The following is a 25,967-nucleotide window of genomic DNA, read 5'->3' as shown; positions in this document are numbered from 1 at the left end:
GCTTGTTTAATAGCATAGCGACACCTGGTTAAACAGACCTTTGTTACACATCAAGTACATAGTGTGACAGGTTCGGTCACAGAGACCCCCTTGAGACTGTCACTTGATGCACTGGGGTACCACTGAGAATGATCCCCCCTGCCAGAACGGGCACCCCTCAACTCTGTCTCGTGGAGCTAGACACTCCAGCTCCAGCAGACTCAGAGATTGGGCCCCACCCCTCTGCGGTTCAGACACTGAGGGCATGGCTACCCTGGAAACTTCAAAGCGCTGCCGGGACAACGCTCCTGCAGCAGCGTTTTGAAGTGAGCGTGGTTGTGCTCTCCCAGTGCTCCTGGTAACCCACCTCCACGAGGGGAATAGCTCCCAGTGCTGGGAGCCTGTCTACACTAGCGCTTTAAAGCGCTCAGACTTGCTGCCCTCAGGGAGGTGATTTTTCATACCCCCGAGCCAGCAAGTTAGAGCGCTATAAAATGTAAGTGTAGCCAAGCCCTGAGATTCACTCAGCCCTGGGGCTTCTCAGTTAACAGGGACTTTCCCAGCCCCCAGTGTACTGCCTTTCTGGGAGTCTGAACCCCAAATAAATCCATTTTACTCTGTATAAAGCTTATGCAGGGTAAACTCATAAGTTTTCGCCCTCTGTATCACTGAAAGAGAGATACACAGCTGTTTGTCATCCCCCAAGTAACAATTATTACACTGGGTTTATTAATAAACAAGTGATTTTATTAAGTATAAACAGTAGGATTTAAATGGTTTCAAGTAATAGAACAAAGTAAGTCACAAAATAAAATATGCAAGGCTAAGCTTAATACACTAGGAGATCAGTTACAAATGATAACTTCTCACCCTAGATGTAACTCCAAGTAAAATCCTTCTCAGGTCAGTTGCCTTTTCTGACCTGGGTTCATCCTGTTCTCTCCCACCCCTGTGGTTACAATCCTTTTGTTTCCAGGTATCTCTTGGGTGGCCGGGGGGCGGGGTGTGTGTGTGTGTGTGCGCATGCGTGCTTCATCCCAGCTAGAGGTGTGTGTCTCTGAGACAGAATGAGGACCCTGGCTGGATCCCAGAGAGATGGGGGAGGGGATGACCTGGCTGGATCCCACCTAGATACAGGGGGTCCCTAATGGAGTAGCCCATGACCATCTGCTCTAAAATTCCCCCACGTCTGCTCTTCCCCACGCTGCCCAGCCAAGTCCCTTTCCCTGCCCCACACAGTCTCTGCTGGGCATCATGGGCAGGACCACACCGTGGTAGGCACCTGCAGGCGCTGTGCCAGGCTCACTGGCTGCCAGAAGCCCCTTGGGCCCCGGCACTAGTGTGAGTGACCTGGTGCCAGGTGAGGCTGCCCAACTGAGCATTTGCCACAGTCAGCACAGCTGTGAGGCCGCTCCCCTGTGTGCATGCGCTGATGCCTTGTCAGTAAATTGGTGCTGCTGAAGTTCTTGCCGCAATTATATGACAGTTGTAAGGCCGCTCCCCTGTGTGCATGCGCTGGTGTGCTCTCAGGCCTGAAATCTGTGAAAAGCCCTTTCCACAGTCAGCACAGCTGTATGGCCGTTCCCCTGTGTGCGTGCGCTGATGCCTTGTCAATGCACTGGTGCTGCTGAAGTTCTTGCCGCAATTATGACAGCTGTGGGGCCGCTCCCCTGTGTGCATGCGCTGGTGAGCTCTCAGGCCTGAAATCTGTGAAAAGCCCTTTCCACAGTCAGCACAGCTGTATGGCCGTTCCCCTGTGTGCGTGCGCTGATGCCTTGTCAATGCACTGGTGCTGCTGAAGTTCTTGCTGCAATTATGACAGCTGTGGGGCCGCTCCCCTGTGTGCATGCGCTGGTGAGCTCTCAGGCTTGAAATCTGTGAAAAGCACTTTCCACAGTAAGCACAGCTATATGGCCGTTCCCCTGTGTGTGTGCGCTGGTGTATTTTCAGGCATGAAATCCGTGAAAAGCTCTTGCCGCAATCAGCACAGCTGTATGGCCGCTCCCCCGTGTGTACGCGCTGGTGTCGTCTCAGGCCTGAAATCTGTGAAAAGCCCTTGCCACAGTCAGCACACCTGTATGGCCGCTCCCCTGTGTGCGTGCGCTGGTGTATTCTCAGGGATGAAATCTGTGAAAAGCCCTTCCCGCAGTCAGCACAGTGGTATAGCAGGGAACAGCTATGCATGCACTGGTGCTTAGCCAGTGTACTGGCACTGCTGAAACTCTTGCCGCAATCGTCACAGCGGTATGACTGTTCCCCGGTGTGCGTGTGCTGATGGTTGGTCAGTGTACGGGCACAGCTGAAGCTCTTGCCGCAATCGTCGCAGCGGTACGGCCGCTCTCCGGTGTGCGTGCGCTGGTGTGTTCTCAGGTGTCCGATCTGTATAAAGCTCCTGCCGCAGTCAGTGCAATGGTGTGGCCGCTCCCTGGAGTGTTTGTGATGATGCACTCTCAGGCTTGAGCTGCATGCAAAGTTCTTGCCACAGTCAGTACAGTGGTATGGCCGCTCCCCAGTGTGTTCGCGCTGGTGTGATCTCAGCTCTGAGATCCGTGCAAAACCCTTGTCGCAGTTGGCACAGCGATACGGCCGCTCCCCAGTGTGTGTTCGCTGATGTCTACGCAGATGTGAGCTCGATGAAAAACCCTTGCCACAGTCGGCACAGCAGTGCGGCCGCTCCCCAGTGTGTGTGCGCTGGTGTATTCTCAGATCAGAGATCTGTGCAAAGCCCTTGCCACAGTTGGCACAGCAGTGCGGCCGCTCCCCGGTGTGTGTGCGCTGGTGTATTCTCAGCTTTGAGCTGTCTGCAAAACCCTTGCCACACTCAGCACAGCGATATGGCCGCTCCCCAGTATGCGTGCGCTGGTGTACTCTCAGCTTTGAGCGGTATGCAAAACCCTTGTTGCAGTCAGCACAGCGATGTGGCAGCTCCCCAGTGTGCATGCGCCGGTGCTGTGTCAGTGCGGAGGGGTTGCTAAACCTCTTGCCGCAGTCGATGCAGCGGTGGGGACGCCGGCCCATAGGGAGTGTCTGATGCATAGCCAGGTCTGGTCTCTGACTGAGTCTACCCATGAGATGGACAGTATCCAGTATATTGATCCTCGTGTGGGCTGTGGGATCCTGATCACCTTCTGTGCTCTCCCCACATTCAGACTGTGTCCCCGTTTCTCCCGGGATCTCATGCCCTGCTGAAGAGAGCAGAGGCCATTCCAGTGTTAGCTCATCATTAGGGCTGCAGGTTTGTCAAGAAAGGAAAAATGTCACAGATGGAGCGATTTACCCGTTTCTCAGTGACTGTTTTTGTGATGTGTACCTCTGCCTGCAATAGGGCCCCTGTCCCACAGAGCTGGACTCAACGCCTCGCTCTGGATACTGAGACCTGGCCTGCAGGGTTACAGTGCCACTCAGATTTGCCCCGCTCCCAGTTATGATGGTGGGGGAAAGGGCCAAACTTCAGTGAAGGGCACTGCCACCCACATCCACTCTAGCCCACCCCAACCACTCTGCCCCGGGTTAGGATTAGGCTTGCAGTGCTGCGGGGAGCATGCTTCTTTGGGCGGCAAGTGCCTCTAGGAAGGGCGAGGAGGGGGGCAGGTTTTATTAAAAATCTTCAAGCAGTCACAGTAAATTTTGTGACCTGTGACTTTCTAAATGTACTGAATCTGCTCTGTAATTTTGAGACAAAACGCTGTGAAAATCTGCAGCCTGACTCATGTTGGTTCTACCCTATGTTGTTTGTGCAGCGCCTAGCACCTGGTCCCATGTGTGCCATGCACCTCTTGGGTCTTGTTTTATGTGTAAACTGCCCAGGATCCAGGCAGTGCCCTGACCCAGGACTAGGGCCCCTTGGTGCTCATGCAGTTGAAACAGGGTCCATGGTTTGTTTTCAATCTGATTTTGGTTTCATTTCAAACAGAGGTTTTTATTTACATGGTGCTGGTTCTTCACTTTCTCCTGTTTTATGGCATGAGAGCTGTTCCCCAGTGTTTGTGCTGTTTTAACAATACTGGTTTTAATATAGTTCAGTTGAGGGGTTACAATCCCCTCACGTGGACGCAGGTAGCTGCTTAGCACAATGTAGCTTATTCCTGGGCCTGACGTTTGTTTCATTCTTTGTGCAAACTAAAACTAAACTAAAATCCTCAAGAAGGTTGTTGTTTTTTTTGGCGAGGGAGGGGAGAGAGGGGCTTGAGTATATGACAAGTCACTCAGGGTTTGTGTGATGTAACTTCAAAACATTTTTGTCTTGTTTTACAACTTGATCCGTTGCACCACTGAGCTGGAAGGGGTGAGTGGCTGCCACCCGGCAGGCCATTGTGCTACAGACCGTCACAGATGTGTTCAGGCTGAGCTAAGCATTGACACTTATGCAATGTAAGTGACAACCATTTTGTGCCACTGAAAGAGCAGGAGGAGAGGGGATGTGACAAAGGCCATTCCACCCCCTCACACCCAGCCCATACACCAGGATACTCCAAGTGGTGGCCCACAGGACGATTTCCTCTGGCCCCCACGTGCCTCTGCTCCCACAGCAGCAGCTGCCTGGAACCCGGGGCAGTGAAACACTACAAGTGCCCGAGACCTGCTCTACAAAATGGCATCCTCCACCTAGGCGCAACCTTGCACTCTTCCTACATGATTGATCCTGCCCTGGGACAAGTTGGAGAGAGTCCAGCCTTGGGCAATGAAAATGATTACAGGGTTGGGGCGCATCACTTATGCGGAGCGGCTGAGGGAACTGGGCTTGTTTAGTCTGCAGAAGAGAAGAGTGAGGGGGGGATTTGCTAGCAGCCTTCAACTACCTGAAGGGGGATTCCAAAGAGGATGGAGCTCGGCTGTTCTCAGTGGTGGCAGATGATAGAACAAGAAGCAATGGTCTCAAGTTGCAGGTTGGCTATTAGGAAACACCATTTCACTAGGAGGGCGGTGAAGCACTGGAATGGGTTCCCTAGGGAAGTGACGGAATCTCCATTCATAAGAGGTTTTTAGGGCCCGACTTGACAAAGCCCTGGCTGGGATGATTTAGTTGAGATTGATTCTGCATTCAGCAGGGGCGTTGGACAAAATGACCTCCTTGAGGTTTCTTCAAACCCTAATTTTCTATGATTTTATAAGTAATCAAACCTTCTATTTGTAAACACCTCAATGGAAATAAAGTAATAGGTAAGAGTCAACATGGACTTCTCAAGAACAAATTATAATCAAACTAACCTAATATCCTCCTTTGGCAGAAAACAAACCTTGTGGATGGGGAAGCAGTAGATGTCACATCTTGACTTTAGTGAGGCTTTTGATACTATCTTGCATGACCTTCCCATAAACAAACTAGAGAAATATAGCCTAGGGAAACCTACTATAAGGTGAGTCCGAGTGTGGTTTTCCAGCCACTTGTGCCGGGTTGTTATTATGGTTCACAATTGAGCTGAAAGGACATATCAAGTGGGATCCCACAGGGATCTGTCCTGGGTCTGGTTCTATTCCGTATCTTTATTCATTATTTGGATAATGGTGTGGAGCATTAACTCATGAAGTTTACAGATGATTCCAAGCTGGGAGGGGTGGCAAGCACTTTAGAGGACAGGATTACAGTTCAAAAGAACCTTAACAAAATGGAGAAATGGTCGGAATTAAATAGGATGACGTTCAGTAAGATCATATGCAAAGTACTACACTGAGGTAGGAACGATCAATTACACAAATAGAGAATGGGAAATGACTGCCAAGAAAGGATACTGCAGAAAACCATTTGGGGTTATATTGGATCACAAACTAAATACGAGTCAAAAATAGAATACTGTTGAAAAAAAAAAAAAAAAAAAAAAAAAAAAGCAAGTATCATTCTGGGATGTATTAGCAGGAGTGTTACAAGCAAGTTGTGAGAAGTAATTCTTCTACTCTTCTCAGCACTGATAAGGCCTCAACTGGAGTACTCTGTCCAGTTCTGGGCACCACACTTCAAGAAGGATGTGGACAAATTGGGGAGGGTCACACAGGAGAGCAAGAAGAATGATTACATGTGTAGAAAAAAGGTTGCTACAAAGAGTAGGGTGATAAATTGTTCTCCTTATCCACTGATGTAAGGATCAGGCCCTCTTCCTGTAGCCATATTATAAGGCCTGTAGCCATATTGTAAGGCCTAAATGCCTATGGCCTTTGTCTACAGCCAGATTGAAAGAACAGCAGCCATAAACTGAGTAGCAGAAAGTCACATTCTCTTATTCTGTCTAAATTACATTAAAACAATGTAATACTAGGCTGTTAAGGAGACCCAATTCTAATGGCACCCACTATCACCAGATATCAGAGTAGCAGCCGTGTTAGTCTGTATTCGCAAAAAGAAAAGGAGTACTTGTGGCACCTTAGAGACTAACAAATTTATTAGAGCATAAGCTTTCGTGAGCTACAGCTCACTTCATCGGATGCATTTGGTGGAAAAAACAGAGGAGAGATTTATATACACACACACAGAGAACATGAAACAATGGGTTTATCATACACACTGTAAGGAGAGTGATCACTTAAGATTAACCATCACCAGCAGCAGGGGGGGGAAAGGAGGAAAACCTTTCATGGTGACAAGCAGGTAGGCTAATTCCAGCAGTTAACAAGAATATCAGAGGAACAGTGGGGGGTGGGGTGGGAGGGAGAAATACCATGGGGAAATAGTTTTACTTTGTGTAATGACTCATCCATTCCCAGTCTCTATTCAAGCCTAAGTTAATTGTATCCAGTTTGCAAATAAATTCCAATTCAGCAGTCTCTCGTTGGAGTCTGTTTTTGAAGCTTTTTTGTTGAAGTATAGCCACTCTTAGGTCTGTGATCGAGTGACCAGAGAGATTGAAGTGTTCTCCAACTGGTTTTTGAATGTTATAATTCTTGACGTCTGATTTGTGTCCATTCATTCTTTTACGTAGAGACTGTCCAGTTTGGCCAATGTACATGGCAGAGGGGCATTGCTGGCACATGATGGCATATATCACATTGGTAGATGCGCAGGTGAACGAGCCTCTGATAGTGTGGCTGATGTGATTAGGCCCTATGATGGTATCCCCTGAATAGATATGTGGATAGAGTTGGCAACGGGCTTTGTTGCAAGGATAGGTTCCTGGGTTAGTGGTTCTGTTGTGTGGTGTGTGGTTGCTGGTGAGTATTTGCTTCAGATTGGGGGGCTGTCTGTAAGCAAGGACTGGTCTGTCTCCCAAGATCTGTGAGAGTGATGGGTCGTCCTTCAGGATAGGTTGTAGATCCTTGATGATGCGTTGGAGAGGTTTTAGTTGGGGGCTGAAGGTGATGGCTAGTGGCGTTCTTTTGTTTTCTTTGTTGGGCCTGTCCTGTAGTAGGTGACTTCTGGGTACTCTTCTGGCTCTGTCAATCTGTTTCTTCACTTCAGCAGGTGGGTATTGTAGTTGTAGGAATGCATGATAGAGATCTTGTAGGTGTTTGTCTCTGTCTGAGCGGTTGGAGCAAATGCGGTTATATCGTAGCGCTTGGCTGTAGACAATGGATCGAGTGGTATGATCTGGATGAAAGCTAGAGGCATGTAGGTAGGAATAGCGGTCAGTAGGTTTCCGATATAGGGTGGTGTTTATGTGACCATCGCTTATTAGCACCGTAGTGTCCAGGAAGTGGATCTCTTGTGTGGACTGGTCCAGGCTGAGGTTGATGGTGGGATGGAAATTGTTGAAATCATGGTGGAATTCCTCAAGAGCTTCTTTTCCATGGGTCCAGATGATGAAGATGTCATCAATGTAGCGCAAGTAGAGTAGGGGCATTAGGAGACGAGAGCTGAGGAAGCGTTGTTCTAAGTCAGCCATAAAAATGTTGGCATACTGTGGGGCCATGCGGGTACCCATCGCAGTGCCGCTGATTTGAAGGTATACATTGTCCCCAAATGTGAAATAGTTATGGGTCAGGACAAAGTCACAAAGTTCAGCCACCAGGTTAGCCGTGACAGTATCGGGGATACTGTTCCTGACGGCTTGTAGTCCATCTTTGTGTGGAATGTTGGTGTAGAGGCTTCTACATCCATAGTGGCTAGGATGGTGTTTTTAGGAAGATCACCAATGGACTGTAGTTTCCTAAGGAAGTCAGTGGTGTCTCAAAGATAGCTGGGAGTGCTGGTAACGAAGGGCCTGAGGAGGGAGTCTACATAGCCAGACAATCCTGCTGTCAGGGTGCCAATGCCTGAGATGATGGGGCGTCCAGGATTTCCAGGTTTATGGATCTTGGGTAGCAGATAGAATACCCCAGGTCGGGGCTCCAGGGGTGTGTCTGTGCGGATTTGTTCTTGTGCTTTTTCAGGGAGTTTCTTGAGCAAATGCTGTAGTTTCTTTTGGTAACTCTCAGTGGGATCAGAGGGTAATGGCTTGTAGAAAGTGGTGTTGGAGAGCTGCCTAGTAGCCTCTTGTTCATACTCCGACCTATTCATGATGACGATAGCACCTCCTTTGTCAGCCTTTTTGATTATGATGTCAGAGTTGTTTCTGAGGCTGTGGATGGCACTGTGTTCTGCATGGCTGAGGTTATGGGGTAAGCGATGCTGCTTTTCCACAATTTCAGCTCGTGCACGTCGGCGGAAGCACTCTATGTAGAAATCCAGGCTGCTGTTTCGACCTTCAGGAGGAGTCCACCCAGAATCCTTCTTTTTGTAGTAAAAAGAAAAGGAGTACTTGTGGCACCTTAGAGACTAACAAATTTATTAGAGCATAAGCTTTCGTGAGCTACAGCTCACTTCATCGGATGCATCCGATGAAGTGAGCTGTAGCTCACGAAAGCTTATGCTCTAATAAATTTGTTAGTCTCTAAGGTGCACAAGTACTCCTTTTCTTTTTGCGAATACAGACTAACACGGCTGCTACTCTGAAACCTATCTTTTTGTAGTGTTGGCAGGAAGGTCTCTGTGGGTTAATATGTTGGTCAGAGGTGTGTTGGAAATATTCCTTGAGTCTGAGACGTCGAAAATAGGATTCTAGGTCACCACAGAACTGTATCATGTTCGTGGGGGTGGAGGGGCAAAAGGAGAGGCCCCGAGATAGGACAGATTCTTCTGCTGGGCTAAGAGTATAGTTGGATAGATTAACAATATTGCTGGGTGGGTTACGGGAACCATTGTTGTGGCCCCTTGTGGCATATAGTAGTTTAGATAGCTTAGTGTCCTTTTTCTTTTGTAGAGAAGCAAAGTGTGTTTTGTAAATGGCTTGTCTAGTTTTTGTAAAGTACAGCCACGAGGAAGTTTGTGTGGAAGGTTGGTTCTTTATGAGAGTATCCAGTTTTGAGAGCTCATTCTTAATCTTTCCCTGTTTGCTGTAGAGGATGTTGATCAGGTGGTTCCGCAGTTTCTTTGAGAGTGTGTGGCACAAGCTGTCAGCATAGTCTGTGTGGTATGTAGATTGTAATGGATTTTTTACCTTCAGTCCTTTCGGTATGATGTCCATCTGTTTGCATTTGGAGAGGAAGATGATGTCTGTCTGTATCTGTGCGAGTTTTTTCATGAAGTTGACAGATTTCCACTCTATACAGCTAAATTCAGTGCCTTGCATAATCACAGGTTTCATTCTCCCTCCCACCCCACCCCCCACTGTTCCTCTGATATTCTTGTTAACTGCTGGAATTAGCCTACCTTGCTTGTCACCATGAAAGGTTTTCCTCCTTTCCGCCCCTGCTGCTGGTGATGGCTTATCTTAAGTGATCACTCTCCTTACAGTGTGTATGATAAACCCATTGTTTCATGTTCTCTGTGTGTGTGTATATAAATCTCTCCTCTGTTTTTTCCACCAAATGCATCCGATGAAGTGAGCTGTAGCTCACGAAAGCTTATGCTCTAATAAATTTGTTAGTCTCTAAGGTGCCACAAGTACTCCTTTTCTTATCACCAGATAAAGAAACAGATCTTAAGATGGTTACAGAAAACTTGGTTGGATGGCACTCTCTCAAACAAGAAACTACTTATCAGTAGTTGGTAGCTGTGAAATCCCCATTTCTTTATTGTTTTGTCATTATCGTCCCCACTACCCTATTGTTTGTCTGTATGATCTCTGTCTGGTTCTTTGATTGTTTCTGTCTGCTGTATAATTAATTTTTCTAGGTGTAAATAAATTAAGGTGTTGGGATAAAGTTGATTAGAGAATTGTGTTACAATATGTTAGGACTGGTTCGTAAAATTTTAGTATAATGATTGGTTAAGATACAGCTAAGCAGGCCTCCATTTTCACTATATAAACTGGGGTCCCAAAGGAAGTTCTTTGGAAACCAACTCCAGGACACAGCCCCAAGCTCAGAGCTGCCAGACCTCAACCCTCTGCCAATGACACTGTGCAGAAACTGGAATCCCCCAATGGGCCTGATCCTGACTGGCCATCAAGAAAAGTTCATCTGTCTTATTGGGAGTGGTGAGCATTGTATGCTTAGCGTGTGCATTCTGTTTGTGGTGATTGGTAATAAATAGAGGTTAAGTAGGATATTGCTGTGTAAGGCTCTTTTACTGGTAAAAGATCCCGCAAACCCCAGAGTATACGGTTACATCTGAGCCCACGGAACAAGTAAGGATGGGTACCTATAGATTGTGTGAGTGACGGAGAATTTTGTGTGAGTAACACTGATGACAGGACAGAAGTAATGGGCTTAAATTGCAGAAAGCGAAATTTACATTAGACATTTGAAAAAACTTCCGAACTCTGAGGTTAGTTAAACACCAGAACAAATTACCTAGGCAGATTGTGGAATCTCCCGTCATTGGAGATTACTAAGAACAGGTTAGACAGATACGAGACAGGAACGGTCTCTAGGTAATATTTAGCCCTGCCGCAGTGCCAGGAACTGGACTTGATGACCTACCGAGGTCCCTTCTAGTCCTACATTTCTATGATTCATAGATATCAAGGCCAGACAAGTTCATTGCGATTATCCAGCCGGGCTTCCTGCCAAACTATCTACCCCAGTAACTCCTGGCTGAGTTAGAGCAGGGCTTTGTGAGGCAGATGCACCATCTCCACTGACAGACTCCCACTAAGGGAGAATCAATTGCATTGTGAGGGGAGCTCTCCCAGAGGCTCATTCCCCTCCTAGATAAACACTGGCCCCTAATTCCCAGCCTCAATTTGTCTCCCTTCTGCTCCCAGCCAGTGGAGCTCGCTCTGCCTTTGCCTTCTACATCAAGAAGCCCTCTCCTAGCAGGTGTGTAAATCAGCAGGGACTGGATTACTATGACTCACCTGAGGAGGGGCTCTCAGGCCCTGAGCTTTCCCTGGAGTCCTCGGCATCCCGGATCCAGAGCTCTGCCTCCCCTACCTCGATCCGGTGGATTAAGTCTGGTGTGGAACCTGAAGAGCCTGTTTGGGGGGAAAGAATCAGTTTTATTACTGAAGTGTTGGGCAGCGACTCAGAGTTATCTGTTTGTGCAGCCCAGCACAACAAGGCCCCGATCTCAGTCAGTGTGTGGCTGCGCAGCACCTAGCACAACGGGACACTGCTCTCGGTCACTGCTTCAGACAAGAGTGCAAGAGATCCCAGGCAGCAGAATAATGAAGTAAACCTTCCTTAGAAGAAACAATGAGTCCTGTGGCACCTTAAAGATTAAGCAGACCTATCAGTTCTTTTGCTAAGGATGCAGCATCGTTCAATTGTACGGTTGTTAAATTTACTACACCGTTCATTCTTTTGGAGGAGATGGGGAGGTGTTACAAGCAGGAGGAGAGTTTTCTCCCTGCCTTATTTGTCTAACTAGAGCCAGTTCTTAAGGCAGAGTTGCTGCCCTCAGTGGCTGGACTGGGATTCCTGGAAGAGGCTTTTGCTCATGTGCTGTTTGCTACCACCGCTGTGTCAGGACTGAGTTAAGTAATAAACAAGTTACACAGAGATTAGCCCCAAGCTCTGTAGCCCTGAGTTGTCCTTCAACAGGAAGCTGGCCTGAAAGTGGCTGACATTTACCACCATTTGGCTGCTGAGTGGCACATGGCAGCAGAGGCCTTGAAGGAACCTGACATTTCACAGCTGAGACTAAAAGAAGGGAAATGGGACCTTACCCAGGAAAACAAGGGCCTGGTAATTCCTCAGCATCTGAGCCCGGTACAGATGCTTCTCTGGCTGGGATAAGAGCTCCCACTCCCTCCGGGTGAAATACAGAGCCACGTCCTCAAACGCCACCTGGAGCTGCTGGCACAAGCGTTACATGGGGAGGGGGGGGCAAACGTTTTGGCCTGAGGGCCACATCGGGGTGCAAAACTGTATGGAGGACTGGGTAAAGAAGGCTGTACCCCCTAAACAGCCTAGCCCCCACCCCATCTGTCCCCTCCCATTTCCCACCCCCTAACTGCCCCCCTCAAAACCTCCGACCCATCCAACCCCCTCTGCTCCTTGTCCCCCAACTGCTCCCTCCTGGGACACCTGCCACTAACTGCCCCCAGAACCCCACCCCCTATCCAACCCCTCCTGCTCGCTGACTTCCCCGCCCCCTATTCACAACCCTGGGACACCACCCCCTACCCCCACCGCACCTCTGCCCTATCCAACCACTCCCTGCTCGCTGACTGCCCCCAGAACCCTCTGCCCCGGCCCCCTTACCATGCCGCTAGAGCAGCATGTCTGGAGTTGCGCCCGGGCAGCGGCGTGGCTGCGGAGCAGCGGGGGAGGGGGCGGGGACGAGGCTCCCCCGCCGGGAGCTCAGGGGCCGGGTAGGACGGTCCCGCGGGCCATAGTTTGCCCACCTCTGTGTTACACACTCAGCCCCTTCCGCCCCAGCCCCAGCCCCAGCCCCAGCCCGGGGGCTCAGCAGGGGACGCGGTTTCTAGGGGAGCGACTCCCAGGAAGCCCCAGCCCAGCAGCTGTGAGCCAGGGAGACCCCCCCGCACAGCCCCCCCGGGACTCGGGCCCTGCTGGCCGGGGACAGGAGTCGCCCTCGGCTCCCCACGGGGCTCTGGGGCGGGGCGCTGGGAAGGGCCCGAGTCCCGGGGCAGGGAACAGGCCCCGCCCCCCGGCCGGAGGCCCCGCCCCCGCCTGCTGCTCAGCCCCGCCCCCGCCCCGGGCGCCTCGGGGCTCCTCGGCCCGGCCGGAGGCCCCGCCCCCGGCTCCTGCTCAGCCCCGCCCCCTGCTCGGGCGCCTCGGGGGTAAAAGGGTCGCGCCCGGCTCCGCCTAGGGCCTTCCGCTCCCTAGCCCCGGGGACGCTCCCCGGCTGCAGCCCCTCGGACGCCGCTCCCTGCCCTGGAGTCACTAGCGCGGGAGGGACCCGGGTCCCGGCCCCCAACCGGGACCAGCCCGTGCCCGGCCGGGTAGTCCCCGCCTCGCGTCCTACCTGCGCCGGCCCCGCTGCCGCCATCGCCGGCCCCGGCCCCGGCCGCTTCCTCCGCCCGGGCAGCGACTTCCCGCCCCGGGGCCGCCTCTCGCTCGCGCCAGCTCCCAGCTCCTCACCCTGCGGCTGCAGCCGGGACCCGCCCTGCGCACGGGCTGGGCTGGGCCCCAGGTGTCCCGGCTGGCCCCGCCCCAGCCCCGCTGCGCGTCCCGCGCCTCCGCCGCCAGCTCCAGCAGCCGGGGGGGTGCCCAGCGCAGGGACCTTCCGGCCCCGCCCCCCGGACTCCTGGGTCCTGAGTCCGGCCGAGGGGGCGCTCGCGGCACCTGTTCCCCCGGGCTGGGCGTGGGGCCCCGCTGTGCCGTGGGGAGCGGGGAGCCCGGACGCCTGGGTCCTCCCCCGGCTCTGGGAGGGGAGCGGGGACTAGTGGGCACGAGCGGGCCCCGGCCAGGCTGCGCAGCGTGGGAGTGTCGCAGTAACACCCGGGTCGGGCTGTGTGGTGTGTGTGTGTTGCTCGGCTGTGTGGTGTTGGTGCGTGTGTCACAGGAGATCACACCCCGGGCTGTGTGTGGTGGGTGTGTCTGAGCCGCGCTCGCTCTGTCTATGCGCGATACAGGCAAGGGGCGGGACTGGAGCAGTTGGTATTGGGGGGTGCCGAGAGCCAGTGAACCAAACCGTAACCCCTGTATGTATTGGAAACCACTTCAATTAGGGGTGCTATGACCCACAGCACCCCTAATTCTAGCCCCTGTGGTTCCAGGAGCTCTCACATGGCTGTAGTGTGTGTGTTTTTCAGGAGGGCTGTGTGTGTTACAAGAGCTCTCACCCAGCTGTGTAACGTGTGTGTTTCAGGAGCTCCCACCCCTCTCCCTGCCCAGTGCCAGGGGGAGGGCCGCTGCCCCATGCCATGTTCTGACCTCAGTGCTCATGCCCCGGCTGGCAACCCCTGGCCCCCGCCCATTGGGCCGAGCCCTGCACACCACAGATGCCACCTACACCAGCTGCAACAAATGGTCCAAGGTTAAACACATCAAGCACCTGCAGGACGCCCAGTGCAGCTGGGTCTTCCAAAAGTTCGCCAAGCTTTGCTGTGACGGCTACAGTGCGGAAAGAAGGGATGGATCCTGTGGTGACACAGCCCCAGCCAGAGGGGGCGCTACAGAGCCCAGCCTTGACCACTGACCCTGTTGCCCCTAACCCCAGGACCCCCTAACCTCTGTCAGCCGAAGGCGGGCACCATCCCTGGCTGCTGGAAAAGAGGATGCTGGTCTGTGAGGTAATGTCTCTCCCATTCTTATCCTTTCTCCACTGGATATTTCCTCTGTCCCACAGCACCTCCCCTAAGGCCCTGGGTCTCTTTTCCCCCTCTAGCAACTGCTTCACACAAGAGGGGGGAAGTCCAGTCCCTTTGGTTCATGCGGCTGGTGGCTGAAGTGGGGCAGGTGGCTTGGGGCAGGGAGGGTCACCACAGGCCTCAGGATGCCTGGGTTGTCTCCCTGTCTCTTGGAGGGCAGGGGAGGCTGGTGGGTTATACTAGTGGGGGCTGGGAGCCTGGACTGCCCTAGAATGGGATCCCACCCGTGTCTCCCCCTCTCTGTGCTATTTCAAAGGAGGGACCCAACCCTAATCTGAACACCAACCGGGCCAGCATCATCAAGCAGTACTGGAGCAAGAGCATGCCCAAATCATCCACTGAGATGGCCATCAAGGGAGGGGAACATAGCCAGGTCCTGCCAGCCCAGCTCATGGGGCAGAGGGGTTCATGGGCTGCAGCCTTGCTGCATTCTCTGGGCCAGGACAGGCCATGCGGAGGTGCGTTGGGAACCTTGAATGAGGGAGCGAGGTTGGACTTGTGGCTACAGTGCTGGGCTGGGCTACAGGATTCCTGGTTTCTATTGCTAGCTCTGCCACTTGCTCCCTCTGTGACCTTGGGCAAATCACTTAGATCAGTAGTTCTCAACCAGGGGTACCCCTGGGGGTACACAACAGTCTTCCAGGGGGTACACCATCTCATCTAGATAGTAGCCTAGTTTTACAGCAGGCTACATAAAAAGCACTCGCAAAGTCAGTACAAACTAAACTTTCATACTGACAACAACTTGTTTATAATGTTCTATAAAACTGGAATATAAGTACAATCTTTATAGTGCAATTGATTTAGTTTATAATTATATGACAAAAATGAGGAAGTAAGCATTTTCTCAGTACTTGTGTGCTGGGACACTTTTTTGTGTTTTTATGTCTGATTTTCTAAGCATATCGTTTTTAAGTGAGGTGAAACTTGGGCATACGTAAGAGAAATCAGAGTGCTGAAGGGGGTACAGTAGTCTGGGAAGGTTGAGAGCCACTGACTTAGGTTATAGGGAATAGGCAGACTGGATCAGACCAGAGGCCTGTCCACTCCAGTGTCCTGTTTCCAGCATCAGAGACTGCAGAGGAGGTGTAAGAACCCCGCAGTAACAGATTTGGGGATAATCATCCTGTGTTAGGTCTCATCTTGGTCTGTAATAGTTACAGTCAGCTCAAGTCTTGGAGCAGAAAGTTTAATATCCCTGCCATGGTTGTATGCATTAACTAGTCCAGCTCTGGAAGTTCTTGTGGTCCATAGAAATATCCAGTCCCTCTTTGAATGTTGCTAAGTTTTTTCCCTCTGTAACATCCTGTGATAGTGAGTTCCCCCGGATAATCACCCATTGTGTGAAAAAGTATTTCCTATCATCAGCTTTGAATTTCCCACCTTTTATGTCACTGAACATTCTCTAGGCTTTGTGTTATGAATAGAGATCATTGGGAAATACAGTGTCCATCCCATGCAAAATTCTGACATTTCTAAATTTGTTTTGATTCTGAAGCGGATCAGAAATTGAAATTTCAAAATTTTTAGTGAAAGAAAATGTAAGAAAAGTGTTGGAGTAACTTAATTTATGGAAATGAGCTGGTGTACATTATTCCCTTTAAAGGAATAACTAATTTAGTATTTCTGGACTGTCTCGGAGAGGGTTGGAATGAAGAACCTACATTTCTGTGGGAAAATCTGGGATTGGGAGTGTGTTGGGGTCACCCTGTGATAATCCAGGCTGGTGAGAAAAGCAATATGTGTCTGGCTGACTGCAGAAGGAGGCTTAGGGCAATTCAGGAAGCAGGGCTTAGCAGAGGGCTCAGGGAGCCTGCAGGAAGCTGGACAGGCCAGGGACAATGCAGGGATGGCTGGGGAGCCTGGGAGAGTCACTGGGGGCCAGAGGGGATGGCTTGGGAGATCAGGGGAGGCAACAGGGAACCAGGATGATGGGGATATGCATGGGGAGCGTGGGGAAGGCAGAAGGCTAAGGGGGAGATTGCCGGGCTCTGTGTGGAGGCACTGGGGCCAAGGCAATGGGGAGGTGGGTGGGGAGCCTAGGGAGGCAGCGGGGGCAGGGGGAAATGGGAAGATGAGGGGAATACAAGTGCAGTTCCCATGAAAGTGACAATATTTTATTTCATTTTTTCTTAAGGCCCTTACCTGGCAAGAGTACTTCAGTGTGCTAAAGTCCATTGATTTCAGTGGGACTGCTCACATGCTTATAATTAAGCATAAATTTAGGAGTTTGCTGGATTGGATAATGTCAAAATATATTATAAGGAGTAATAATTAAGAACTGGAAAGTCACACTATTCAACTTTGTAACGTTAATAGCACAAGTGGGTCAGTTGTGAAGCTTTGATCCAAATTCAAGCTCCTAACCTTCAGATCCAAACCCAAGTCACTTCACAAGAGTGTTGGGATTTGAGTTCTGAAATGGGTCGTCATAAAAAGAAACCTGAGCTGTGATGTTGAAATCTGCACATACATCTGACTTTCCTCATGTTTCAGAGTGGCCTGGATTCTGTTTCCTAGTCTGGGGTCCATCTCTAGTTAAAAGTGAACTGTAAAAAGAAAATGGAATTACAGGCAAGCTCAGATAGGTGACTGGAACGTCCCTGATCACTAGGCTGGGTACAGGAGATTGAGCACAGAAATCTGTTTTAATTTACGTTCCAAAAATTCTTTCAAACCGCTCCCCTCCTGCCACGATACCTGTTTTTCCAGCTTTGCTACTGATGCTCCATGTTCAGCATTCTGTGAACCTATAGATACCAGAAGAGAGACATCATAGTCCTCAGGAGGGTTAGCATGAGATTTCTGAGACTTGTGACACCGAAGAGAGCCAAGCTTTCCTTGTAAATCCAGCGGAGATTCAAATGCAGAGGGGAAATAATTTTATATGGTTAAATTAGAACTGATTCCTGACATAATTATTGGGTGCTGATATTATCACAAGAGCCCCAAAAGATCATATCAAAGGTTTAGTTTGCAAATATCTCTGTTCTTCAAATTGATACAATACATCAGTGCAACCCAGAGCTACTTCATGTGTAGCTCTCTTTTAGAACAGTCTCTGTCTGCTATTGCATAGTTTTGTACAACATGACTGTGACACTACGCCCCATATTCTTCACAGAAATATTATTATGTGATTATAGCATAACAGATGTATTTTATGCAAGATGGGTTATGTGAGGTCTCACTGGAAAGGTTATGATTACTGGATATGATTATCCTATTTGTAACCATGTCTCATTTCGGTATCTGAAGTTAGGAATATTGACTATGAATCAATTACAAGTGAGTTTTCAGACAATGCAATCAGTCTGGATGGGCTACTAGGAAAAACAATAGGTCTTTTAAGATTCCAGTATCCCACCTTCCTGGAAAGCCTTCCTGTGGACCCAGCAAACAGACTTTGAGTTGCGGCTGCAGGGTCATGTGCTCACGTCGCCAGATACTGAACTCCATGATAAAATTAGTACTTTTCCACTGACTGGGGACAGAATCACACTGGAAAACAAGGGATTCTGGCCATATGTGAAACCTATTTAAGGCAGGGGAGTGACATAATCAGTGTTTGTTTTTCACTGAATCCCCGCCCAAGATGTTTGCTGTGAACATTTAAGAAACAAATGTGGGAAATGCTGAGTATCAGATGTTTTAGAAATGTGTGCCAAGTAATGGAAAATAACAGTACAAGAGATAAAGGACAAGGCCAGAAGATTTTGGCTGGACTGAGGACTAAACTTTGGCTGAACTAAGGACTAATGATATAAGCAGCACCTGAGAGTCTTTACCACCACAAGATAATGGAACCCCAAAGATAAGAATGATGAGAACATTGGGTGATAAACAACAGAAAAGGAATAAACAAGTGCTGTATATATATGGCTGTGGGAAGGGAAATAAAGTGCTTTTTACCAGCAACTGTGTCAGTTGTCCTATAAGCCAGCCTGCTAGCAGCAACAAATGGTGACCCCGACGTGATAGAATTCTGTGAATTTGATACCACGGACAGAGGAAGAAATAGCAGGGACCGCCGCTGCCGGTGTCCTCCGTTCAGGTGAGGGACCGGGACGCCCAAGAGGCGGGGAAGCTCCCACTGAAAGGTGAGCGGCGGGGAATATCTCTCATAATGGGAGCTGCAGCATCAGCAGATTAGCAGGCCGTGTTTAAGGTCTTAAGCAATCTGCTTAATAACCAGGGAGAAAAATTTTCCCCAGAAGCTCTGCAAAAATTGCTTCGGTGGGGAAAGCGACGGGGTGTCCTGGTTAATGCAAAGAATGTGTTTGACTCCTCGGTGTGAAAAACAGTGGGGGAAGACCTGTGGGACTTTGTGGGGGTCGGAAATAAAGAAGCTGCTGCCTTGAGCCCTATCTGGCGGACTGTTCATCGAGCCATTACCACCACAGCGGCTCAGGCAGGGGTGCGTATTGCCTTACGCGAGGCATTAGAATCATCAGCGAAAGGGGCCTTCACGGTAGGAGCGAAAGACTTTTTTGGTAAAACAACGCCTATGATTCCTTTGGCGCTGTTAGACCCCAGTGAGGTACCATTGCCCTTGAAGGATGACGACTCAGATCGGGGCGAACCGATGGCCGTGGATCAGCCTGTGTCGGGGGAATCGTCATCGGGCAATCCAGAGAACCCGTTACAAGGGGGGGGTCAGGATTGCCGCCCGCGGTTGTGCCATCAGCCCCTCCCCGACACGTTCGGATTATTGACTTGCCTAAAACTGGAGAGTTTGATAACTTGACGCAGGACCAGATAATTCGGTGGTTATATAAGGAAGGTATTGCAGCTCAACAGATGATGGATGAGCTGGATAGAAAGGAAAACAGACCGCAAGGATCGTCACGATCGCATTTGCTGCAACAGCTTCAAGAGCAGGGCATACCTGACCCCTCACGTTTGCCCCATATTTGTAGGTTGTGTGGGTATTACGGTTGTACGGAGCACCTCACTCCCGAGGGAGAGTTGCGACCGACAGCAGAGGAAGAATATCGCAAAATTTATGTCCCTGCTACGCAACCGGTTCGACCAAAAGTGAAACCTCCGCCACCTACGTGTTCTTCAATTGGACGAGGGCAAGAAGAACGGGGGACGGGGGTGATTTGGAGGGATGGGGGGGAGGAGTGGGATCTCCTGACCCAATTAAGCGCTGGCATGGATTGATAAAGGATGCTATAATTGAAGGGGAATTTTTGGATGCCATGCCGGCTACTTTCCCAGTATCGGTATCAAGGGAGGGGGTTAAATCTTGGGTGCCGTTAGACTGGAAATTGATGAGGGAGGCTCAGAAAGCTATTGTGGCGTATGGCTTGAAAAATCCGTATGTACAAGCGTTATTAGAACAAATATTCTCGGGGCAAGCGATGTGTCCCTTTGACGCCCAGAAATTTGCAGACATGTTGTTAACACCCACACAGAGATTATTATGGAAGGATTCATGGAGAAAAAAGGCTGAGCACGCGGCAGTGCTTAATTTAGATAGACCCCGGGATGTCCCTCTCCAGGTAGCATCAATAGACATGTTGTTGGGACAGGGGCGATTTGAAGAGCCTCAGCTACAGGCGCGATTGGTACCCCAAATATTACAACAGTCTCAGCTTCTAGCATTGGAGGAATTCAAAGAGCTCCCTGATTTGGGCACCCCTTCACCTCCCTATTTAAAAGTCACGCAGGGAGTGGGCGAATCTTTTGCCCTCTTTTTGGACCGCCTAAGGACGGCATTGGATAGGGTCCCTAATTTAACACCAGACGCCAGATCGGCATTGGGGGTAGATTTAGCCTTTCAAAATGCTAACCCCACGTGTAAGAAGATTTTGGTGACCTTACCAAAATCGGCCTCCCTAGTCGACATGATTGAAGTCTGCACTCGTGCTCCTTTGGTGGAGGAGGAGGATAAGGCAAAGATTCATGCACGCGCCTTGGCGGTAGCCTTGAATACCTCCAAGTCGAATTGGCGTAGAGGAAGGGAGGGGGCGTGTTATTAGTGTGGAAAGATGGGTCATTTAAAACGGGATTGCCCCAAGAAAAGAGGTCAGACTAAAGCCCCTTTTTTGTATTTGGGACTTCGGATCACTGACTGCACCGTACGCCCCCAGCAGTTGAAAATCTCTCCTCATGTACGCACACTGTATGATGCACAGAAACTGCTAGGTGAACTGCAATGGCTTCGCCCCCTTTGTGGCATCACAAATCAGGATATAATTCCTCTTCTTCCCTTATTAGAAGGGGGGAGAGCCCTGGAGATAAACGACAACTGTCGGTACTACAGAAGCAAGCATTACAACGAATAGGACAGAAGGTGGGGGAGGGTTATTCCGGGAGATATCGGGAAAACTTACCCTTCGTGGTAGCGGTCTTTAGCCTAGATGCAGTATTGGAAGCGCTATTATTTCAGTGGGATACTAGGGATAAAGACCCCCTAGTCGGTTTGGAATGGATATTTCCACCGTGTAAAAATGTGGGTACGGTAACTTCCAGAATTGAAGCAATAGCCATGCTAATAGTGCAAGCGCGGAAAAGAGTAACCGTAATGACAGGAATTGATCCGCATCAGAGGAGGTTGTGCTTGTGGCCGTATCCTGTTTATTTCCAGAATGAGGATGTGGGTTATCGATATTGTTATAGTGGTATTGCTTGGGTTACAGGGGGGACTCCTTGTACCCCTATGCGTGCGAATGATGTATAACCTATGGGAACGTCTAGCATTGATAGCCAATGTCACACACTTTTGTTTGTCTGATTCTGTGGCAGCCGGGGAACTACTGGGCACTTGTCTTGTGCCCATATGTCATCATCCCAAAGAAACTGGCAGTCACACCATGCTTGCAGCTTATGCCAATTTGTCTTCACAGTATTTGAATATGGCAAATTGGGGCCCCGCCAATTACTCCTTGCCCCCTGGGGCCCTATCTTTACATACCCCGTACCCAGCCGGGGCAGATAATGTAACGTGTGCGCGAGTGGTTAATTGCACACGCGCAAAGATACCCATGGGCTGCCAAACCGTAAGTGCCCCCCTTTTGAATTGTACTAATGCGGTTAATGTTTCTTTTAATTATGGACATATTATTTTGCCCTCTGGTTGGTTTTTTACCTGCAGCAAACGAACCTTTAGTTATATTCTTGCCAATCTAAGTCGTAATACCTTGTGTTGTCTTAGCCGAATGACCCTTTTGTTGCCCGGAAAGAATCAGCAGCGAAATCGGCGAAGCACGGCCCTGCAAAATACGTGTTCCGCCGATGTTACCTTATATAGTCACTCAGAATATTTGGCTTTGCTGAATGCTGTTGCAGGCATTCCTGGCTTTGCAACTTATTATACGGTGCAAACTTTGAATGCATTAGCTTGTTTTGCTCTTAAAGCGCTTAATGCTACATCACAGGCAATTGCTCTTTTAAGTATGGAACAACAGGAATTAAGAGATGCCATTTTAGATAATCGAGCTGCGATTGATTTTCTATTGCTTAAGCATCCCTGGTGTTGCTATTATGGAAAATGCTTTTAATTTAGAGAAATTAGTGTGTTGGAGTATTAAACAGTTTAATCTAATTTTTGAAATATTAACTGAGTTATTAATCGATGTAGATAGCATTTGCCATGCAGTTTTATATAATAGTGCTGCGGTGAATTTTTGTTATTAGCACATGGACACGGATGTGAAGATTTTGAGGGTATGTGTTGTGTTAATTTGTCAGATCATTCTCACTCTGTTCATGAGTTACTTGCAAAATTAGAACAAAATATGAATAACGTCATTATAGGACACTCTTTTATTAATTGGTATCTGTATTGGTATAATTCGTTTGTGTGGTCCATATATAGTTCAATGTATGCGTTGGGGAATGTCACGGATGATTCAAGCTGCTTTTTAACAAAAAGGGGGAGATGTGGGAAATGCTGAGTATCAGATGCTTTAGAAATGTGTGACAAGTAATGGAAAATAACAGTACAAGAGATAAAGGACAAGGCCAGAAGATTTTGGCTGGACTGAGGACTAAACTTTGGCTGAACTAAGGACTAATGATATAAGCAGCACCTGAGAGTCTTTACCACCACAAGATAATGGAACCCAAAGATAAGAATGATGAGAACATTGGGTGATAAACAACAGAAAAGGAATAAACAAGTGCTGTATATATATGGCTGTGGGAAGGGAAATAAAGTGCTTTTTACCAGCAACTGTGTCAGTTGTCCTGTAAGCCAGCCTGCTAGCAGCAACAAACAAAGACGCAGGCTGTGGGGAGAGAAGAGCTGGAAAATGGTCTAGCCTGTGAAAGGAACATCTGAAGTTTTAAGTTGTGAGCAAGAGCAGTTTGCCTTCAAGATCCTCTGCAATCTGCCTAAAATAACATTTAGGGTGAGAAATTAATGCTTACAACCACTTTCTTTAGCATATTGAGTTTAGCTTGCGTGTTTGTTTTAGTTGATAGGTAATCTGTTTTGATCTGTTTGCTATCTCTTATAATAACTTAAATCAATCTTTTATAGTTAATGAACTTGGTTTTGTTTTCGCTAAAACCAGTTTCTGAAATTCATAACTGGGGGGCAAAAGCTGTGCGTATCTTCCTCCACACTGAGGAAGGGGGCGAATTTCATGAGCTTATGCTGTATAGTTCTCTATGCAGTGCAAGACAGTATAATTTTGGGTTGTGCACTTGAGTGCTGGGCAATCATAGGCGTCGACTTCCTCTCTGCCTGGTGGGTGCTTGACCCCTTGCCCCTGCACCGCCTTGCCCCTCACCCCACCCCCATTCCACCCCTTTCCCAAAGTCCCACCCACCCTGCCTTTTCTCACCCCACCCCGCCTCCCCTTCCCCCCAGACCCCGCCCCTGCCCTGCCTCTTCCTTGCCTCCTCCCCCGAGCGTGCTGCATCCCTGTTCCTCCCCCCATCCCGGAAAGTCCTAAGCGCCACCAAACAGTAGTTAGGTGGCGGGGGTGGGGGAGAAGCGCTGGGAGGGAGGGGGAGGAGCAGGGACTCGGCCTGCTCGGGGTGGGAGAAGGAGGCGAGGACGGGGGAGCTTGGCTACTGGTGAGTGCAGAGCACCTGCTAATTTTTCCCCGTGGGTGCTCCAGCCCCGGAGCACCCACGAAGTCGGCACCTATGTGAGGAATTCCTTATTTGAAGCCTTCCCATGCAGTGCTGATTTCAGGGTCTGTGTCTTTCTGCAGTTGGTTGTGGCCCTACCTGTGTCTGCTGAAGGAGGCTTGAGGGCCTGGCTCAGCAGGACAGGGTAAGGGAGCCCAGGCTGGTGGAACAGGTGGGCTCAGTGGTACCCCAGTATATCAGGTGGCACGCAGGGGGGAGCGGGGGAACCCGACACAATGACATCAAAAGTAGGTCTAAAAATCAAAACTTCTTTGTCGCTTGAGTACCTGCCCTGAACCTGCAGTGGAGCACCAGAGCCTTTACATTGGGCCCCCCCCCCGCACTACCAGCAGTTACCAGTTGCCTCTGCACATCAGACATTTTGGTCGCCCAGAGGGTGTTAACTCAGATATGAAGCAATTCGATTAACACAACCATGTTGTCAATTCATTAACCAGTGTATAAATATGCAAAATGACTTTTTTTTTCTACATATCCGTTCGAGCTGGCATGGAGGTGACTTCTCTGGCTCAGTTTCACCATTGCAGTGACTGGTTCTAGAGACAGAGAGGGAGTTCGTTCCAGTGATTCACTCAAGGCGCTGTGCCAGCCAGATGCCTGTTCTCTGGGTGGATTTCTCAGCGGACTTTAAAAGCCAGAGTTAATAGGGTGCTTGTCAGCAACCCAACTAAAGTTGTTACCCGGCAGGGGGTGCTCTCCCTGATGAAGCAATGCTGGTCCCACTCACGTCTCCTTCATGCAAAAAGAAAAGGAGTACCGGTGGCACCTTAGAGACTAACAAATTTATTAGAGCATAAGCTTTCGTGAGCTACAGCTCACTTCATCGGATGCATTTGCCACCGGTACTCCTTTTCTTTTTGCGAATACAGACTAACACGGCTGCTACTCTGAAACCTCCTTCATGCAGACATTTTGACTTGAGGAAGCGACATGCTGAACAACATGGGACATTTTATACCATTTCTGCTGGATCGTGCAGCTTGGTCACGCTGCTGGGAAAAGCTGGCCTGAGCCAATTAGGAAACGACCTGTACTCATGGCAGAATCTTGGAACATCCAACCAGGATAGGAGTTATGTCCATTCTCATTATCTAAGGAGACAATGAGACAATCACATCCAGAGTGTAATCCAAACATGCAGTGGGGAGATGGGCCGGTGTCGCTGCCTGCCCTGTAACCTGGGTTGCCCTGTAATGCTTTGAGGCTGTCTCTCCCAACCCAGATGACTCACAAACAGCCTCCAGCATTCCAGCCTTACCCCGACTTTCTGTGTGTAGCTGCTGCCAGCCAGCCATGCTCTGCTCACACTCTGGCTTTCACAGCCTTGGTTATTACTGCAGGGTGATCCCAATACACACACAGTCCCAGATTTCCCCCCAAATATATGTGGCTTGTATTGTCCAGCCTTTTCCTGGACAGTCCTGATAGAATAAGTCCATTGCCCCTCTAAGGGGATCAATATACAGACATTTTTCCCACCCCAAATGGAGTTGCCCACACAGTTAATTTCATTTCAATTAAAGAAGAAAAATTTATTTAATCACAAAGGTAGATTTCAAGTGATGGGGCATCAAAGTCAGAAATGGTTTCAAGAAAAAGAAAGATATAAACACTTCTCAGGACTAAACTGAACAAACTAGACGTGGTGCAAAGTGAAGTCCTTTACCACAGGTTTCCAGGAGCATTGCTGACCAAGTTTTTAGTTCAGGATCAGTTCCTGAGGTCCAAGGGCTGCTTTTTTTTTTTTTTTGGTCCTCTTAGGTGATAACAAGAAATGAAAAGGAAAAATAACACAAGTTATTTTTGCCTCTCTTTTTTATAGTTCAATCACCCTTTGAAATGCAGAATTGTCTCAGTGACTCCTAGATGTGGGAAGACATGAACTTTGGTGGAGAAGAGGTTTCATGCAGCTGTTTGCTAAAATGCAGATCAGTTTGTTCCTGATTGCCTTCCTTTCCAAAAAATGGCTGCTTGATAGGTGATGACCCATCAGCTTTGATGACAACTCAGCTAACATCTCCTTTGTTTTTGAGAAACAGTTTTACCCACTCCTGAGACGTGTCTGGTAAACACGCTTCAGTTGCAATTTCAGCTTATATTCATAGATTTTTATATAAAGTTGCTGCATACATTTCACTATGATAATACAGGCCAGTTAGTTATTAGTTTTCAAATGATACCTACCTTGTAAGGCATAATTTGTACAAAGATGATTGTAGTAGTGTGTAGGGTTTGAATACAGCGGTG

The 25,967-nt window shown here is 49.2% G+C and overlaps 1 pseudogene; it reads right to left on the bottom strand.

Annotated features, from left to right (window-relative positions):
* Window positions 1–704: 704 nt before the first annotated feature.
* The window catches only part of LOC119856888, a 113,131-nt pseudogene continuing 87,868 nt past the window's right edge, over window positions 705–25,967 (bottom strand).

Source organism: Dermochelys coriacea, chromosome 6 (genome assembly GCF_009764565.3).
Source record: "Dermochelys coriacea isolate rDerCor1 chromosome 6, rDerCor1.pri.v4, whole genome shotgun sequence".
NCBI lineage: Eukaryota > Metazoa > Chordata > Testudines > Dermochelyidae > Dermochelys > Dermochelys coriacea.
This window is presented reverse-complemented; position numbering and strand designations above follow the sequence as displayed.